At 41.4% G+C, this 20,923-nt stretch overlaps 1 protein-coding gene across 5 annotated transcripts in view; it reads left to right on the top strand.

The window, feature by feature from the left end:
• The window catches only part of ST8SIA1 (ST8 alpha-N-acetyl-neuraminide alpha-2,8-sialyltransferase 1), a 150,973-nt gene that overhangs the window by 64,043 nt on the left and 66,007 nt on the right, over positions 1-20,923 (top strand). The window lies entirely within an intron of this gene.

The following is a 20,923-nucleotide window of genomic DNA, read 5'->3' as shown; positions in this document are numbered from 1 at the left end:
GAAGGAGAAATAAGACCAGTTCCAACTGGTTTCTATTTTGGTTTCTGTTAAATGGGTTCTGGACCCAAATCCAATGTGTGTGTGTGTGGAGACTATGTGGAGACTTTCCCATACCACCAAACACTTCTCACACACCAGCTGGGAGTCTTACAATTCAACTCAATTCTGACACTACCTACCCGGAGTTAGCATCGGATTCCACAGGTAAAGGACTCAGTCCCATAAGACCACGCTCCACTTCAGACATCACTCATGAGCCCAGGTTATTACTTGTACTTTTGACCAACCGGCTACAAATGGGAAGTTCCGGTGACTCCCCCCAACTCAGGATGCCAATCGCAAATCCGAGTTGTCACCTGTACTTCTGACCGAATCAGAGGTTTCCACGACCTCCTTCTTGGGTTCTATTAGTTTGCTAGAATGGCTTACAGAACTCAGGAAACCCGTTTACTCACTAGATTACTGATTTATTACAAAGGATATTAAAGGATACAGATCAACAGCCTGATGAAGAGGCACATAGGGCGAGGTCCCCAACAAAGGAGCTTCTGTTCTCCTGGACCTTGAGGCCCTGCTTCGTGGCAAGTGGAAGCGCCCTGTTTCCCCAACCTGGAAGCTCTCTGAACCCCATCCTTTGGGTGTTTTATGGAGGCGTCATTATGTCAGCATGATGGATTAACTCCTTGACCATTGGTGCTTGATTCAACCTGTAACCCCTCTCCCCTCCCTGGAGATCAGGGGGGTGGGACTGAAAGTTCCAACCCTCTGTTCATGATTGGTTCCCCTGACAACGAGCCCCCATCCTTAGATGGTTTCCAAAAGTCACTTACATTAACATCAACCCAGATGTGGTGTGAAGGGGCTTGTTATCCATAACAAGACACCATTTTCACCTTTATGGCTCTGAAGGATTTTCAGGAACTGAGGACAAGAGACCAAATGTTATAAAAGATGTTCCCTTTGCTCTTATTGTTCAGGAAATTCCAAGCGTTTTGGGAGCTGTAAGTCAGGAACTGGGCGTGAAGACCAAATATATTTGGGAAACATATTTTTGTCATCTGAATGTTCCTTATAAATCACAGCATCACATCCGTGATAGAGAAATCCAGGTTCTCAAAGGAAAGCAAATTATTCTTTGCACACTGGTTCTATATTATAGAAATCCAGAACATGATCCCACTACCATTAAATAATTCAGAGCATTTACTCCTATCATCCTTGGTTAAATGGCAACGTTAGAGAAATATGTAGGGAATGGAGTCTACAGCTCTGGGTTTTAGACCTGGCTTTCTATGATGACATTTGTGATCCCAGGCAAATCATGTAACTATTCTCAGCCTGAATTTATAATTTTCAGTTCGGGACTAATAATACCTGGTGTTTGTATTTCAGTGTTATTATGAGACACCAAGTTAAAATGAGATTAGGGGTGTAAAAGTGCTTTGTAATGAATGCACTGTGCACATATACAATAATGTTACTTTTTTTTATCTGCTTAAGCATTTATGGCATGTAAGCATTTCTTAGGCATTTTGGGAACCAGTGGGGGGGAAAACTCTAGAAAAGTGGTCAAATCAATTTTCCATGCTGGTGAGTGGTGAGAAGAGATAAATCTGTTGAGTCTGGGATTTAGGGAAGTATAAATTAGTTATGGAGAATGCCTCAGGCTGTGCCAATTGGACATTTGTATCATTATAGTTGGATAATAATTATGATACGCTGAAAGTGCAATGTAAGATACATTATTAATTTCTAGTGAATTAAGATTGTGTATCTTGACAATGGATGAGTAGCGTCTGTTGCTCTCATTGTCCCGTAACTGAGCAGATGAGGAGAGTGGGTCATCACAGGACTTGCAAATACCTGTTATCCTCGGAGGAAAGGAAGGCACACGATTAGAAGTTAGTTGCCCCACGGAGTAGTTGAGAGTAAGCTGTAAGACGCCTTTGTCTTTCAAACTTAGAAATAATTACAAATTAAGACTTTTCTCTAAAGAAAATTGTCACAGGTTGTCTATGGTTGAGAACAAAATGAAAATGAGTTGTAAGGAATGGTGTGTCTCGCCACGGTGTGGACCTTTCTAACATATGTGACAGTGTGTAAAATTTAGTACAAAGGCTGATTATGGCTCAGGCTTAAAGCTTGCTGGGAACAACTGAAAAGGTTGCATGACACCAATTACCACTGAGTCAAATCTCATCCCGTAGGTCTGATGGGAGTGATAACTCTTTTCAGGAGGTGTTAATGTTCCACAGAACATTTTCTTCTTAGATTTGGTTCACATGACAGGATGTTTTCCTGGAGAAAAAGCTGGTATATCTTTATTTTTCTTCAGTTGGTTTCTTCATCTTGGTCCTTCTTACTGGCAAATGTCCAAGTGTAGAAAGGCATTTCTATCTGATTTTGACTTCGTTTTGAGCTTTTGTTTTCATACCAGGAGGCCTCTGCTCTTGATATGCTCATTTGTACTCCTTAAGTCTATTAGAGATCTCTTAACTGCATAAAGATACATTTGATTAACTTAGATCATATCAACACTGAATTTTCTCTGGCTTAATTAGTTTGGTCAGGGAATAAAAAGATACAAAATGAGTACAGAGAACATTTTCTTAATGTTTGTATTTGTTCAAATCAGTTTACTCTCCTTCTTCTGCTAATTAGCCTGTAACCTTTAGACCCCATGGGAGCTGGCACAATATTCTTGACATCCCTCATGGCCTGACATATCCTCTTATCTGTAGGGTCAGAACTTCTGGGTGAAGAAGGGTTGGGGTGGGGATAGAATAGGGAAGCTAATTTGGCTGTGGAGGGTAAAAGGCGGTCCAGCTAGTAGCCAGAAAGGGTTATTAAGATTCTCACCCTAGGTAACTGTTTCCAGTAACCAGAAGATAATAAGGAGTAAAAGAAAGATAACTACCATATGGGATCACTTATATGTGGAATCTGAAATATGACACAAATGAACTTATCTACGAAACAGGAACAGACTCACAGGCATAGAGAACAGACTTGTGGCTGTCACAGGCGGGGGGAGTGGGGGAGGGATGGAGTGGGAGTTTGGGATTAGAAGATGCAAACTATTATTATATATAGGGTAGATAAACAACAAGATCCTACTGGATAGCACAGGGAGCTATACACAATAACCTGTGATAAACCATAATGGAAAAGAATATGAAAAAGAATGTATAACAGAATCACTTTGCTCTACAGTAGAGATTAACACAACATTGTAAATCAACTATACTTCAATAAAATAAATTAAAAAGAAAAGAAAACAAACTTGTGGTTACCAAAGGGGAAAGGGGGGAGGGAGGGATAAGTTAGGAGTTTCAGATTAACGTATACACACTACTATATATAAAATAGGTAAACAACAAGGACCTATTGTATAACATAGGGAACTATATTTAATATCTTATGATAACCTATAATGAAAAGAATCTGAGAAAGAATAGATATAGATGTATGTGTATAACTGCATCCATTTGCTGTACACCTGAAAGTAACAAAACACTGTAAATCAACTCCTTCAATTAAAAAAAAGAAAAAGAAAACCGATGTGCCTGTAGTGTGCAAAGCTCAGGCATGAAGATTGGGGGCGGGTGGAGCTATACCCAGAGAGCCAGGTTAAACGGTCATTGATTTCAGGTTCCCAGCCACTAGGCGGGGGGTTTTGGCGACTGGCAGCTTTGGGGAGGTACTGGCCAGAGGAAGGCAGGGTTCCATCCTTCTAGAGGCTTGGAAAGCTGATCATTTAATCCAGGCAGGGACTCAAGGGAACAAGGTGGAAGTTTCCAGCCTGGGGGTCAAAATCAGGCACCATTTTTGAGAACAAGGCGGAAGCACCTTTCTGGAACTGAGTCTGAGCTGGGCACCAGGAATCTGGAAGGGCAACCTGGGGCTGTGTTTTGAAAATAAGACAGAAGCCGAGTTCCCAGAGCCATCCCCGAAGGCCAGGGTCAGAAGACTGCAGGTGTAACTTGACGGTGATACCCACAGCTTTGGGTGGCCACTCCCCCAAATCATCCCCCTGAAGCCAGAGCTGCTCCACATTTCCCAGGGCTCAGGCCGAATCTGCAGTGGCCCCGATGTGGGTTCAGGCTGAGAATTAGGGCTGATAAAGAAGAATTTTTAAGACAAAAATGCTAGGTTCTTATCCTTTCCTGTGTCACCTCTATGGAGGCTGACAGGACAGAGGACGCAGAAGCTAAGTGAAGGAGAGAATCTGGGCAAATTGTCAATTAAGGCAATATGTTAGCAGCTTGACAGAAAGATAGGTGAGGGGATAAGTGTGGTGGAGAAATTCAGGATAGCGTGTGGGTGTGCTGTCTATAATGGAAACAGAAGTGCTTTTTGAGGATAACCAACGTTTTATACTCTGAAAACTATTTTTCATAAAATGTTTCTTGCCGAATTTTATTTTTCCTGTTTACCAAGACTCAGACCTTCTAACTCTTTACTAAGAAAAAAAAGGGTGCTGAGAAAAAGACAATAGCAAATGAAATTCATTCAGTAGTGTCTTTACTTGAGGTGGTCTGCTGTTAGTAAAGCGTGGGCTAGCAGCTCCTTATAAATATATGATTATTTTGCTTAAATTTTTCTCTCCCTAGGGTTTGGTCTACTCTGCTTTTATATACATTTTGGGTCTTATCTACTATTCAGATGATAGCACATTCACAAAGTATTGTTAATTTTGGAGCCATAAAACGTATACATTTCCTAATTGCTTTTTCTTGTTAAAGCCTGACATAGACTTTGACTGTAACGCACAAGGTCATTAAGAACTGAGGTACTACAGTTGGCAGGCGCTTCCAGATGAGATGGGGATTATTGGAGGACTTTTTCAAACCCAAAGGCCAGTGATATGTATGGACTCAAGAAAAAATATAGTACTTCTTCTTGTTTTTATAAAATAAGCTTTAATCCTAATTTTATTTGTATTTACTTGTTTATTTACAAGTATCTATTGGTCCTGTTCAAATGTGATTTTTTAAATTGAGGTATAGTTGATTTACAGTATCGTGTTAGTTACAGGTATATAGCACAGAGATTCAGTCATACATGCATATATATACATACACATATTCTTTTTCAGATTCTTTTCCCTTATTACAAAACATTGAGTATAGTTCCTTTTGCTATACAGTAGGTCCTTGTTGGTTATTTAAAAAATATAGTACTTCTATATGATCCGTAAAATTTAGTACAAATCAAGAATCAATAAAATATAGTCAGAGTTGAGTGAGTTAAAATTTAAAATAAGGCTCTGATGCACCAGAAATTCCCTTTCACATGTGTTGGACTTGCCGCCAAAATAAATATGCCCTGCAGCCAGCGAAACTATGCTTTCCTAAAATTTTGGTGATTCTGTATAAAATGAGTTCACCCATTCATTCATCAAGCATTTATTAAGCACTTTGTGCTGTGTACTAGGGACAGTGCTAATTCTGGGGAGGTAGTGGTGAGTAAAGACAGACCCATTCTCTCCCCCCACCGGCTACTGTCTTCAGTGTCCCAGAGGTTCCTTACCTTCCACATGTTCAAAATTAAATGCCCTCTCTCCCCAGCTGGCTTCTCTTCTCTGTTTCCTGCCTCAGGTAATGATACTATAGCCCACGAATCACTAGAGCTGACACCTGGGTCTTATGTTTGAATCTGTCCTCTGTACTAACCACTTACCCAATGCAGTTTTATTTTGTAAATATCTCTTGACTCCATCCCCTCTTCCCTGACCTCTCTGCCACTGTGGTAGTTCAGGGTTTATCCTCTGTTATATGGGCTCATTCATGAACTTTCTGACAGATTTCACTCTTATGAGCTTGCCTCCCTGCAACGCCCTCCACCCTGCTGCCAACGGCTGTCATTATAAAACGTACATCTGGGCTTCCCTGGTGGCACAGTGGTTGAGAGTCCGCCTGCCGATGCAGGGGACACGGGTTCGTGCCCCGGTCCGGGAAGATCCCACATGCCGCGGAGCGGCTGGGCCCGTGAGCCATGGCCGCTGAGCGTGTCCGGAGCCTGTGCTCCGCAACGGGAGAGGCCACAACAGTGAGAGGCCCGCGTACAGCAAAAAAAAAAAAAAAACCTTAAATCTGTTTGTGTAACTTCCCTTAGGTCGCTCCTCTCTGCCCGCCGTGCACACAAGAGCAAGTGGCCTAACGGCGCACTCGCCACGTCTGCTGGAGCAGTGTCAGTGGAGGAAGCTCACAGAGAAGGCCAAGTAGCGGCTGGCAGATACTCTGCTGCCTTTCCATAATTACAAATTATGAGATCCTAGACTTTCTGGACTCCAGGAGAGGGACCCTTAAACTAGGCTGACATATTAGTCGTCTAACTAGGTGTGTGTGATTCAAAGACTGTGATATTAAAGTGTTAAGATACGGCAGAGCCTTGGCTTTGGTCTGTTTTATCAGCTCAGTGCTTGTGGGTGATGGAAAGCCCTCTGCAGTCATGATTGGCAGCTAGAGGACAAGCCTTGCAGACACAGGTGAGTGACATAGCTTGCCAGAAAAGGATTTATCAATCAGCTCATGGTTCGGCAAGAGCTAGCCTCTTCCCTGGCATGATGGGAGGGCCAGGGATCCCGGTCTTGCTATTGGCCAGGATTGAGGGAGAGGCCACTTTTCTTTTCTGCAGCACGGGGAATCAGTCTTGGTCAAGTTAACCCTGCCTGATTACCACCTACAGGATAAAGTTCAAACTTCATACGGGGGCATACAGGCCTTCAATATCTGAACTCTCGGAGAATATAAAATAATATAAGCTTAGTAATAGCCATCCACCTTCTTTCTCCTGCTTCTCATTGCTTTATACAGTTGATCCTTAAACAACATGGGTTTAAGGATGGGTCCACTTATACGCAGATTTTTTCCAGAGGTAGGTACTAAAGCACTGTCCCATCTGCTGTGGGTTGAATCATGGGTTCAGAACCATGAATACAGAGGAACGAGTATAAGAAGGGCTGATTATAAGTTAACAGGAGAATTTTTGACTGTGCGGAGAGTCGGGGTCCCTCATCCCCCCACTGTTCAAAGGTCAGCTGTACTCTGTAATTACCACATGACTTGCATTTCCCCCCAAAAGTTGTGCTTTTTTTATTCCCTCTGCCCAGAATATTCTTCCTTTCCTTGTCTGATGAATTCTTATTTTTCAAGATCCAGTTGAAGCATCTTCATGTCTCTATAACTGTCCCAGTTCCCTCTCCCAAATCTCCATTGCCTGCCATATCAACTAAAAATCTGTCCCCTGCCCCCCACCCCACCCAAATTTGTGTATATATCTGTCACCATACTATCGAATAGCAGTGATTTGTTCACGTGCTTTCTGCGCGCCAGACTGTGAGCTCCTTGAAGGCAGCACCTAGACAGGGCCTGGCGCATAGCATAGCAGGTGGTAAATGAAAACGAGCTGAATGAACAATAGAATGGATAGCTATTCTTCCAAAGCCTTTGCAACCACATGACAGCAGCCTCCTTCCTTTGGAAGGAGATGCTGCCTGTGCTAGAAGGACCCAAGATCATTCCCATGAAGGCTACAGCACTGGGAGAAGGAAAGGGTGTGGGATGGTGTGTCTGAGACCACCTTCTTAGCGTTCAGAACTTCATCCTAGTCTCGAGATGAAATGATCATACAGTTTTAAAGTGAGCCACAGTATTGGTGCCGGACATGTATGTAGTTGTTATTTTGGTTTTGTTTGTTTTGCTATTATTATTAATCACTTTTCAAACACATTATTCTTGAGAAATTGTTACCGGGTATTGCTGAAGGACATTTTGATGTTTGTGAAGATCGTTTCTCTCTCTTTATCTCTATTCCTTATTTTCCACCATTGCCTCTGCCATCCTCTTCCAGATGACAGTGGCCTCTTGCCTAGAATTTTACGGTAGTCTCTTGTTGGCCTTCTTGTATCTAATCTGGCCTCCTCACCGGTCTGTTTCCACATTGCAGCCTGAGTTATTGTTTTAGAATGCAGATCAGATTATGCCATCACATTGCTTAAAATCCTTGATTAGCTTCCCATTGATTTCAGGATAAAACAGCCTTCTTAGGCCCACAAGAAGACCCTGGTCTGGTCCCTGCCTGGGGCTCCACCATCAGTTTCCATAGTGTTCCCTTTCACCCTTTACACTGCTTTCAGTTCCTCATAAACACTAAGCTCTGTCTTTCTATAGAGCTTCTTGACTCTCTCTCCCTTTCCCCGGGAGACTCTTGTCTCCTCTTTTCTAGTTCACTTATGTTAATACCTTGGATCCTGTTTGAGTATCATTTCCTCTCAGATTAAGTAATCAACCACAGAATGATTATAGCACAATAAAGTCTCTCCCTTGGTATGTCTGAAATAGCTGTGAGAGTATATAAGGAGATTTCCACCCTGTTTTTCTTATGGAAATGGATGAATACTTACTCAGTTGCTAACTTTTATTGATATGACCCAAGTTGTTAGGGCACACTGGGGTCAGTGAACCTGGTACAGTTTTTCTGGTGAGAAATTTTGCAGTGCATATCAAAAGCCTTAAATATGTGCTTCTTATCTGACCCAGCGATTCCACATCTAAGGATTTACCTTAAAATAACTGATCAGGTTCTCAAGGTTGTATGTATCAGGTCAGTAACAGCATGAGGAATTCTGCGTGGAATGGGTTAGGGATGGCAGTCTTGCTGAAAAGTGGTCTTGAAGAGGCTCTTGCACGGAACTTTACATAAAACTAAGCCAACCTGATTGTTTATACCAAAGGAGAAAATAGAGTGGGCTCATCCCTCCCTCCCTCCCCATCCACCTTCCTGGATTTGCCACAATCCAAAGATGTTTATAGCAGTGTTGTTTATCATAGTGAAAAATTGGGAACCACCTAAAATATTCACAGTAAGGAATCAATTAAATTATGAGCCACCTATCCAGTCAAATAGAATGAGGGTATTAAAACAACGGTGGAAAGATGCGCATCATATCTTGTTAAATAAACATGCATGTTGCAACAGCAAGGATAAGATGATCCCATTTTGGTTAGAAAACAACTGTTTAGGATGAGACTATCTGAATATGACTTAATATTATTTTAAACTGATATTAGGGAGACTTTTCAAGAAACCTTTGATCTGTTCTTTGTCTCTTTGAATCCTGAATTTTTCACAAACTGCCTTCTAAAAGGACCTCTTTCTTTAGGTCCTGGAAAGGGAAAGAGAGTCTTCCCCAGTCTTTGGCTAAAACTTCCCTAAAACATGCATTTTCCTATATCTTTCTGGATAATTGAAGATTCACACTCATCTCTTAACCTCCTACTCTTTGGGGTTTTTTTTAAGATTATATAAATATATTTTTAAAATTTATGTATTTGTTAATTTTGGTTGCGATGGGTCTTCATTACTGCGCACGGGCTTTCTCTAGTTGTGGCGAACGGGGTCTACTGCTTCATTGCAGTGCGTGGGCTTCTCATTATAGTGGCTTCTCTTGTTGCAGAGCACGGGCTCTAGGTGTGTGGGCTTCAGTAGTTGCAGCACACGGGTTCAGAAGTTGTGGCACACGGACTTAGTTGCTCCGCGGCATGTGGGATCCTCCCAGACCAGGGCTCGAACCTGTGTCCCCTGCATTGGCAGGTGGATTCCCAACCACTGCACCACCAGGGAAGTCCCTAACCTCCTACCCTTTGAATAAATATAAGTCTGCTAGGGCCCTGCCTGGGTTCTAGAGGAGAAAATGCTATCAGCAAGCCAAACCTGGCCCTCAAATGTCTTTTGTTTGGCTTTTACTGTTTAAAGAAAAAAGTCATCTGAACTATATTGCCAACATTAAAAACTAGATCTCATATAAAAATCTGGATTTTTAGTATTGCTTAGAAAAAACAAATCAGTATATCTGGCAGCACTGGGTCCCAGTGTCATAACAGGGTATGGATCAGTTCCTGCTCTTTTTGGTTTGGTCAGGTGGCCTCTGTTTACTATAGTTCTTAGCACTCCCTGTTGTCTTCCCTCCACTCTGCTTGTGCTTCCTGCCTGGATTCTGTAGGCATTTGATTTTGTAACTCTTGTGTGCTAGACTCCTTTAGCTCATCTGTGTATCCTTAACCTCTATACCAGTAGTCTGGAAAAGTTAACAGATTTGCTTTATTGGCTTATATTCCTAGCATCTCTGGGTAAGTCAGTCAATGAATGAATGAAAACTTTTATGTACTTATCGCGTTCAGTATATAATGTCTGAGGACATTAGGAGTTACAAGGCATGCTTTATACTCTGGGGCAGCTTATTCTCTGTTTGTGGAGGATGAGTATATACACAAAATGGAGGCTAGCAATTGGTGCGAAATGCTAAGTGTCTAGAGTGTTTGGTTAGAGGGAGTGACAGTCGGCACTGTAGCTCTTTGGTGGCAGTGGGCAGGATGGTGGATGACGATCCCAGAAGATGAGATTGGTCAGGGAAAGTTCTAAGGAAGGAAGACCTTAGGTTGTATCTGAGGGTTGGTAGGATCTGGGGGGTCACAGACTTTATTGTGCACATGAATTGTGTAGGAGAACTTTAGCTTTTCGTGCTCTACTCAGAGATTGTGATTCAAGAGGGCAGAAGTGGGACCAAGAATACTCATCTTTAATATGCGTATCAGGGTGATTCTGATATACGTGGGTCACACTGAAAAAAGGGGAGAAGATGGTAGGGTGAAATAGGTAGAAGTAGGGGTGTGAGTGGGGACTGTAGAGGCTATAAAATTTAACTGATTGGAGGTTTGTATGCCGGTGCCCTGGGGGATGATGAAGGGAGCAATGCTGGGAAGAAAGGGATGCTCTGGAAACAACTTCTTTTCCTTTTTTTCTCACAAGAAAGGATGACAGATAATTTATTATAAAGTTGGGGGGAGGTGGGAAGCCTCAGGAACCAGTTAATCTCAAAAAGAATATTCTCTGATTTCTGCATTAAAAAAAATTTGTTTTTTAAATTGGAGTATAGTTGATTTACAATGTTGTGTTAGTTTCTGAGTACAGCAGAGTGAATCAGTTATATATATACATACATCCACTCTTTTTTAGATTCTATTCCCATATAGGTCATTACACAGTACTGAGTAGAGTTCCCTGTGCTATACAGTAGGTTCTTACTAGTTATCTGTTTTATATATAGTAGTGTGTGTATGTCAATCCCAATCTCCCAATGTATCCCTCCCCCGTGATTTCTTCACTTTTTAATGGAATAGTTATATGTGGGACAGTACTGGGTTTGCTTTCTTTAAACTTAATAATTAATTTAATAGTTAATTAGCAGGCACTTGATCCGGTTCTGCTAGTTCAGGTACTTAATCAGTTAAATTGGATTAACAGTTTAACAATCTGCTCCATTACTGAGTAATTGCACACTATTTATAATTGAAAACAAAACAGATGTCTTAATTCCCACCACATTTTAGTGGGATAAACATAGAGCCAGGGGGTTAGGCTTTTTGCCCCAATATGTTGTATAGTGACTGGTGTATGATTGGTTGTCACTCAGTAAATACTTGCCAAATGTCCTTAGCTGAAATGTGTTTGATGTTTGTGGTTCTTCATTTCTGGGAAAAAAGAAGGGAATTTGATTAGGTTAGTAGTTTTCTACACCATCAAATTCCTTGGGGTGTCTCAGTGTCACTTTCAGGAATGAGAGAGACCAAGAGGTCGGGGAGGGGAGGGCGCCCACTTTGACCTCAAACAACATCTTCTCTTTTGTTTTCCTATTTTTGTTTCTTTTTATGGTTTTTTTTTCTGCATACAGCCTTGTTCAAAAAACAAGAGACTTCCATTTCCAAGCACGCAGAATAACGACGTCAACAGTAATAAGTTTAAAAGTCTCTGACGTATTGAAGAAATGATTTGATTCAATTCCACATATACTTACAAGCCACCGTGCACAGCTTTAATACCTAATTCTCATGACTCATTGAGCATAAATGAATCCTAACGTTCCTCTGATCTGCTTCAGTTTTTGAGCATTTCCTTGAATTTGAATGGGATCTTATTGGACACAATACCTGCAGACACTTCATAAATCTTAAGAGCGAAAAACAATTTGGTTGGTGGATAATTGAGTAGGGAAGGGGGGAGGGGAAGAGGCACTGTAGCAGCCTCAACAAAAATATAGGAAGACAAGAAATTTAGGTTGTATTGGAGGCCAACCGTTGTAAACAAAATGGTGTGGAGAAAATATTGGGTGTGAGCATAGATGATGTGGTTTGAGAAAAGGATGAGCAGAGAGTTTGGGGTGTTGGTGGGTCCTGAGTGCCTCTGTGAAGATCTCAAACGTTTTTGTCGGCAGACAACATAGTACATTTCTGGAAGGGGAGTGACTTGCATTAGCCTTTGTTTGTTTATTTAATGATTTATTGAGGGATAATTGATACATGTATTTAATGAGCATTATTCGATGCACTCGGACATACTGCAAACACCTGTGATACCATCACCTTTGTCTTAGAAGAATAACTAGTATATGAGAGTGAAGGAGGGATGGGGGATAAGAACTAGAAGCCGACTAATAGTAACCAGCCATTGTAAAAGTATTTACAATGAAAGTGGAAAGAGAAAAAGCATAGAAGAGCTTTTGAAGAGGTAGATGTTAGGGTGATATTGAGAGATGAGCAAACATGACTCCAAGGTTTCTAGGCTTGTTGCTGAGAAAATCTGGGTCCATTAAAAATAAAAATAACAGTTACTGATCACTTAGCTTGTGCCAGACAGAACTCATTTAATCCTCACAACAGCTGTACAAGGTGGATACCATTATGACGAGTGAGAAGAGTAAGGCACCGAGGTTAAGTAACTTGCCGGCGGTTATGGAAGAAACGTTAAGCCAGGACTCAGGTGCAGGCAGGCAGGCTCTAGGGTAAGGCTCATCAGCAGGAAGAGGAACTGTGCATATTTGCAGAAAAAGAATCCTTCGGTGGTTTTTCCACCTTGGGAGCTGAGAAGACAAAGTCTCGCCATGACATGAGGTATAGTTTCTGCTGCTGCGGCTGCCACTTTCTGCTTCACTACTAAGAATCACTGGCCATTACCTTTGCAATATGCATGCCCTTCATATTTCCTTTCCTTTCCACCATAAAAAGCCCCCCAGTTTTGAGAATTTTTGAAATGTGTTCAACCTCTGGCTTAAAGCACAGGCTCAGCCTTCCTACGGCTTTATTTATTTTAAAAAAATATTTTATTTATTATTTATTAATTTAGGCTGCGCCAGGTCTTAGTTGCAGCATGTGGGATCTAGCTCCCCGAGCAGGGATCAAACCCAGGCGCCCTGCATTGGGAGCTCGGAGTCTTACCCACTGGACCACCAGGGAAGTCCCCCTTATGGCTTTAGCATCCGTGGGTCAGAAACAAAATCAGTAACTAACTTCAGTTAACCAGGAATTGAATATGAAATATTCAATAAATCTGATGAATGGTCATCTTGTTACTGACAGCAAGTTTGTGTGCCTGACACACAGTGAGGCCAAACAAACTGAAACGTTGGTGCTTGGAACAGAAAAAGGTTTATTGCAGGGCCATGCAAGGGGACGGGTGGCTCGTGCCCAAAAAACGTGAACTCCTCAAAGGGTTTCAGCAAAGCACTTTTTTTTTAACATCTGTATTGGAGTATAATTGCTTTACAATGATGTGTTAGTTTCTGCTGTATAACAAAGTGAATCAGCTATACATATACATATATCCCCATATCTCCTCCCTCTTGCATCTCCCTCCCTCCCACCCTCTAGGTGGTCACAAAGCACCGAGCTGATCTCCCTGTGCTATGCGGCTACTTCCCACTAGCTAGCTATTTTACATTTGGTAGTGTATATATGACCATGCCACTCTCTCACTTTGTCTCAGCTTCCCTTTCCCCGTCCCCGTGTCCTCAACTCCATTCTCTAGTAGGTCTGCGTCTTTATTCCCATCCTAGGTTCTTCATGACCATTTTTTTTTTTTTTTTTTTAGATTCCATATATATGCGTTAGCATATGGTGTTTGTTTTTCTCTTTCTGACTTACTTCACTCTGTATGACAGACTCTAGGTCCATCCACCTCACTACAAATAACTCAATTTCGTTTCTTTTTATGGCTGAGGTGAGTGAGAGGCTTGGTTAGTTGTTGCAGACTTCTTGGGGTCGGAATCCTTTGTTCTTGCAGCTGTCCACGTAGGTCATGATGTTCTTGCCAACTTCCAACAAGATAAAAATTATTCTCTGTTCTGCATCTTTTTATCTCTGTATGAATGGACTCTTAAAGATTAGAGCCCTGAGAATAGGCCATCCTGTATATTTCAGGCTATAGGCAACATTCTTTTACAAAAGGTGCAGAGTCAGCATGACTAAGCACAGGAAAAGGAACAGATCTAATAAGGAGTCAGATTTGTTCTTACAGTCTGAACTGATGTTTTATTTTTGGCTTCCAAAAGTTATGTCCAGAATAATAGATATGTGAAAAATATATAATATTCCTTGGAATGCTTAAGTGTTATTTTTTTTATAATGGATTGAGTCAGAAAGTTTAATAGGGAAACAGTACCCAATATATAAATATTCACATCATTCAATTTCCAGAGATGCGTCCTATGTAGAAAGACTATTAATACTGAACTAATCTTTTTTAAAATCATAATTTTATTAGTGGAATGGGGAATACGGATTTAACAACAACTTTCTGGAAATTCATTTTGTATAATTGAAGAACAGTTAACCTTTTTTGAGTGGTAAGGATGTGCAAATATTCTGTAATTAGTATTTATAAATATATATCCCCAGGTAAAGTTTTGGGTAATATCTTTTTAAAGGGTTCAATAATTAAATATCTGTAATGAGAAACATTTGTCTCTGAAATAAATTAATTGCTAGTATTTTCATCATAAAAATGCTTAAACATGCAAAATAAGAAAACATCTGAAATTTTAATTTGGACTTCCAATGGGGCTGGTTAAATAACCAAAAAAGCAACTATTGGAAAAAGCTTATTTGCTGGAAAGGACCAAAGCTGCTTTTGATCCAGCTGCATCTTGTCATTATTTTTCCTGTTTTGTTGGGCACCATACTTACTAGGAACTTGCTTGTGGGAACTTGCCAGTCTTTAGTTGAAATAATAAAGTGGGATACAGAGATAAAGAGATGTGCATCTGAAGAATATGGTTGAAGGGCTGGGGGCTTCACTGATTCACTGGTTAGAATGTAATTAGGTCCTTGAGCAGGGCAGTGCAACTAAATAGTCCAGGACGGCATAATTAGATGGGTGGCTGAATGGTGTAATTACATTCAGAAGAGGGGTGCTGTAATTAGATGTGAGGCGGAGGGGGGGTGTATTTAGATGCCTAGGTTGAGGATACAATTAACATATGGGCGAGAAATTAAATTATGTGTGTGGGTGAAGCATAATTATGTGTGGGAGTCCATGCGGATACATGGGTGAGGGTACATAGAAATGAATGGGTTAGATGCAATTAGATGTGTAAGCTCATGTTCTTATGGACAAAAACTTGGTATTTTCATCAATAAGGGCGAGCATATGTTTTGACTTCATCACTAATGGCAACTGGCATAGAGTGACAGCCTTTCAGGCCTATCTAAAGGGTTGCAAATCAAAATCCCTGCTTTTCTGTTAGGACTTGAGACCCACATCTAACATTGACATTGATTCCTCTTCTTAATCATGGCACTTGGTGGTGTTCTAAGTACTGAAAGGTTTGGTAATTTTTCTAGCTTGAAAACTGCATGACAAGGAAGACTTACTCCTCCTTCCTATAAAAGAGAAGTCTGGAGGGAGTAGCAGAGCAAGACAAAGATTTTTCCTTTGAATTGTGAAGCGTGAAAATAGAATTGCCAACTCTTCCAGCTTAAAGTATCAGCATAAAGTTACATGTGTAACAAAACCAGTAAAACTTAGCTTGACAGACTCACTTTTTTTTTAGTTTATGAAACCATGTTTATTCAGCAATATTTATGGCATTTCTCCCCTTCCTCCCAAGTATAAAATTAGGAAGGCGAGGAATGTAGTTTATGGGTACAGTGGAAACAGAATGATAGAAAGGAGCTAGAGGAAGAAGAATCTAGAACAAGTTAGCTCCAAAAATCACCCAGTGCATCTGAGAAATATATTGAATTAGTGAAGTATGGTGAGAGTTGTAATAATCTGATATGTCCTGTATTAAATTTAAAACAATGGAGTCTTTTGTTACCATCTTCAAAAGCAGGAGAGCATTTTAAAATACAAATTCACTGCTTACAGAAATTCTTGATCTTAAAGTTATTTAATTGGCCACTAGTCTGCATCTGATTCAGTCTGTTAGTTCTCCTAATTCTGGACACCTTAGAGCCTCCTCTTATCTGTTTGGGGCTTAGGTTGTATCTGGTGGAGCTTCACCGTGGATAGAATCCAAGTGGGTCGCTTCCAGGATTTCAAACTTTTTGGCTTCCTGGTGCTCCCAGGAAGCCTAGATTTAAGGTGAGTTATTTTTATTACCTGGATGTAGGGACATTACCGCCTTCTCCCTCATCTCCAGTTTTGTCCTACAGTGATTCTGCAGAACATTTTTTATTCTTTGGTTCTGATGCTAAGTTTTTACATTGTTAGACATGCCTAAAAGATACCCTCTCTCTCCAAGAATATTGGAACTTTGTTTTTTCAGGCAAGGCTTTATTGGGGCCCCTGCTGCAGCAGGGTGGGGAGTGAGAACAAACAACAGGTTCCCTTGCTTGCTTGCTTCCCCAGGGTGGGGCGAGCTTGTTCCTTACATGGGGTGAGGGTAGGGGTGTGTCCAGGCGTTGGGCCGGAGTGGTGGCTTCGGTGGTCTGCCCACCCCCTTGTGGTGTTTTGTTCAGGGCGCATGCGCACTACTCTGCTTTTGCTCCAGGCTCTTCAGGAGTGGCAGTTGCGTTTTTTGGTCTCTTTTTTGTCCATAATTTTGCCCCAACTGGGCGTGTACACAGTTATTTTTAGTCCCATACAGTTTCTTTGTATTTTGTTGCTGGAGGAGAGGTGTGTCCAGGTACAAGCTCTGCAGCACTGCAGCAAAGGGTCCCAGGTCCCAGCCTGTTTCATTCCCCCCTGAGAGACTCTACACCCTCATTCTTTTTTTTTTGTTTTTTTTGCGGTACGCGGGCCCCCCACTGCTGTGGCCTCTCCCGTTGTGGAGCACAGGCTCCAGACGCGCAGGTTTAGCGGCCATGGCTCACCGGCCCAGCCGCTCCGCGGCATGTGGGATCCTCCCGGACCGGGGCACGAACCCGTGTCCCCTGCATCGGCAGGCGGACTCTCAACCACTGCGCCACCAGGGAAACCCTGCACCCTTATTCTTAAGGGGTAAAGGGCCGAAAGTCTCTTCTTCTGAAACGTCCTCCTGCTGGACAGGGGCCGCAGACCCTAGCCAGAGGTGTAGCACTCCCTTGCTGACTTATGCACTTCTAATTTGTGATCAGAGGTGCTGTTACTAAAATGTTGTGTATTCCTGTGAAAATAGTTACCACAACTTTGTTTAATCCAGTTCTTTATTTACTAAATGGTTCGCACGTTTCTTTTTTCCCCACGCCTGTCCTTCCTCCCTCCCTGCAAGGCCAGCCCAAACTCTAAGAATTAGAGATTGACGGTGGTTAACTCAGTTGCTCATAGAGGTAGTGTAACTATCATTGAGGACATCTAGTTATGTCTATGTGATGGAAGATGAGTAGGTGATCAAGGTCACTGGGTCTTACTACTTTGTTGTCTTGTGTGGATTGCCCATGAAAAGGAAAAGGAAGTGAGGTGTTTGGCTTTGGAAATGACTTGGTAAATAGGTCTTTATTCACTTAATTATGAGAGCCATTCTGGGACGCTTTGGAGCTATTTACATAAGACAGAAAGAACAGGGTTTAAGTTCTTCAGTTTTTAATAGCCTTCTTCAAGGCATATTCTCAGCCAGGAATATTTTCACAGTTGGCATTTGTAGTTTGTTTCTGAAAAAGTCTTCCAACCTGTAACAAGTCTTTTCACTTTCATTCGTTCCATAAAACATCAAAGACTCTAATTTTTGTCTTTTTTTCCTCAATCTTCCTAAGATGATCTATTAGGCCGAAATCTCAACTACCTTTCTTATGCCTAAAAACTTCAGATCTCAGGTCCCAGTGTCAGTTCCTCAGAGAGATTTTTCCTAACCTTATAGCATTCTGTACTTTCCTATTTGTTAAACTCTGTTTTTCCTGCTTCCGGGAGCAGAGTATCTGTCTATTTTGTTCCCCAGTACATTTCCAGCATCCACAGCAGCTCCTGGCGCATATCAGGGCTCAACAAATAATTGTTGAATGAAAAGGGAAGTCAGGCATCAGGGCTATTTAAGAAGAGGCACAGGCAGTGCAGGCTGTGGACCATAATAAGGGTAAGGGTGTCTCAGAAGCAAGATTCTGAATGGCTTCGTTAATCGGCTCATGTTTAGAGAGTGGTGGGTCTCATGTTTGTTCTTGAAGTTTGGAGATTATATGTCCATTATGGCAGAAGACCTAAATAGACATTTCTCCAGAGAAGACATACAGATGGCCAAGAGGCACATGAAAAGATGTTCAACGTCGCTAATTACAGTAAGTCCCCTATGAACGAGTTCCATTCTGAGAGCTCATTCGTAAGTCCAATTTGTTCGTAAGTCCAATAAAGTTAGCCTAGGTACCCAACTAACACAATCGGCTAAGTAGTACTCTACTATAATAGGTTCATAATACTTTTCACACAAGTAATACATAAAAAACAAACACGAAAAATAAAACATTTTTAATCTTACAGTACCGTACCTTGAAAAGTACAGTAGTACAGAACAGTAGCTGGTATACGAGTGAACAGGCAAGAAGCGTTACTGACTGGAGGAGCGAGAGGACGTGGGAGATGGTAGAGCTGAAGGATCGTCAGCAACAGGAGATGGAGGGCAGGCTGCAATTTCACTCACGCCTGACGTTCATGACACAGGGTCTGGTTCCTTGCTGGATTCAATTCTATCTACTCTCTTGAAAAAACGATCTAGTGATGTCTGGGTAGTAGCTGTTTTTTTCTCGTCATAGATGACACGGTAGCACTGGATTGCATTCTGAACGGCTGCTGCAACCTTCGTGTACCATTCTATGTTCCAGTCCTGTGCTTCAAATACTAACAGTGCCTCCTCAAATAAAGAAAATCCCCTTGCCATTTCCTGCATCGTGAATCTCTTCGGTTCTTCAGTTACTTCTTCTTTCTCTTGTCACTCTACCCTCTCAATTATTGTCACTTCTGTTTCCATCGTTATCTCTTGGTGCTTCTTAGCAGCACTAGCTACATCACCGCTGCTTTTACGCCTGCTGCCAGACATCCTGGGCTTGAAATAAAGGTACTGTACTACTGTGCTCTATACAGTACAATACAGTAAAGTACACAAAAGCACAACCACTCGTAAAGGATGCACGTACGTGACAATGTACACCAGACACGTGAACTGACTTATGTGATTGGACGTGCGAACGCATGTTTGCATCTTTGAAAGTTCACAATTTGAAGGTTCGTATGTAGGGGACTTACTGTATTAGAGAAAGGCAAATCAAAACTACAGTGAAGTATCACCTCTCACCAGTCAGAATGGCCATCATAAAAAAGTCTACAAATAACAAATGCTGGAGAGGGTGTGGAGAAAAGGGAACCCTCCTACACTGTTGGTGGGAATGTAAATTGGTGCAGCCACTATGGAAAACAGTATGGACGTTCCTCAAAAAACTAAAAATAGAGTTGCCATATGATCCAGCAATCCCACTCTTGGGCATATATCTGGACAAAACTTAAAAAAGATACATGCAGCCCTATATTCACAGCAGCACTATTCACAATAGCCAAGATATGGAAACAACCTAAATGTCCATTAACAGTTGAATAGGTAAAGAAGATGTGGTGTATATATAGAATGGAATACCGCTCAGCCATAAAAAAGAATGAAATAATGCCATTTGCAGCAACATGGATGGACCTAGAGAATTATCATACTGAGAGAAGTAAGTCAGACAAAGACACATACATGATATCACTTTATATGGAATCTAAAATATGACACAAATGAACTTATCTACAAAACAGAAACAGACTCATGGGCATCATCAGAAAATCTACAAACAACAAGTGCTGGAGAGGGTGTGGAGAAAAGGGAACCCTCTGACACTACTGGTGGGAATATAAATTGATACAGCCACTATGGAGAACAGTATGGAGGTTCCTTAAAAAACTAAAAATAGAATTACCATATGACCCAGCTGTCCCACTACTGGGCATATACCCCGAGAAAACCATAATTCAAAAAGACACATGCTCCCCAATGTTCATTGCAGCACTGTTTATAATAGCCAGGTGATGGAAGCAGCCTAAATGCCCATCGACAGATGAATGGATAAAGAAGTTGTGGTACATATATACAATAGAATATTACTCAGCCATAAGAAGGAACGAAATTGGGTCATTTGTAGAGACGTGGATGGTCCTAGACTCTGTCATACAGAGTGAAGTAAGTCAGAAAGAGAAAAACAAATATCGTATATTAACACATATATGTGGAATCTAGAAAAATGGTAGAGATGAACGGTTTGCAGGGCAGAAATAGAGACACAGATGTAGAGAACAAACGTATGGACACCAAGGGGGGAAAGCCGGGTGGGGGGGTGGTGGTGTGATGAATTGGGAGATTGGGATTGTCCTACATACACTAATATGTATGAAATGGATAACTAATAAGAGCCTCCTTACAAAAAAAATAAAATAAAATTCAAAACAAAAGCAGAAACAGACTCACAGACATAGAGAACAGACTTGCGGTTGCCAAGGGGGAAGGGGGTGGGGAAAGGGTGGATTGGGAGTTTGGGATTAGCAGATGCAAACTATTATATACAGAATGAATAAAGAACAAAGCCCTACTGTATAGCATAGGGAACTATATTCAGTATCCCATGGTAAACCACAATGGAAAAGAATATAAAAA

The sequence above is a fragment of the Delphinus delphis genome, chromosome 11 (assembly GCF_949987515.2).
Source record: "Delphinus delphis chromosome 11, mDelDel1.2, whole genome shotgun sequence".
NCBI classification, from domain to species: domain Eukaryota; kingdom Metazoa; phylum Chordata; class Mammalia; order Artiodactyla; family Delphinidae; genus Delphinus; species Delphinus delphis.
This window is presented reverse-complemented; position numbering and strand designations above follow the sequence as displayed.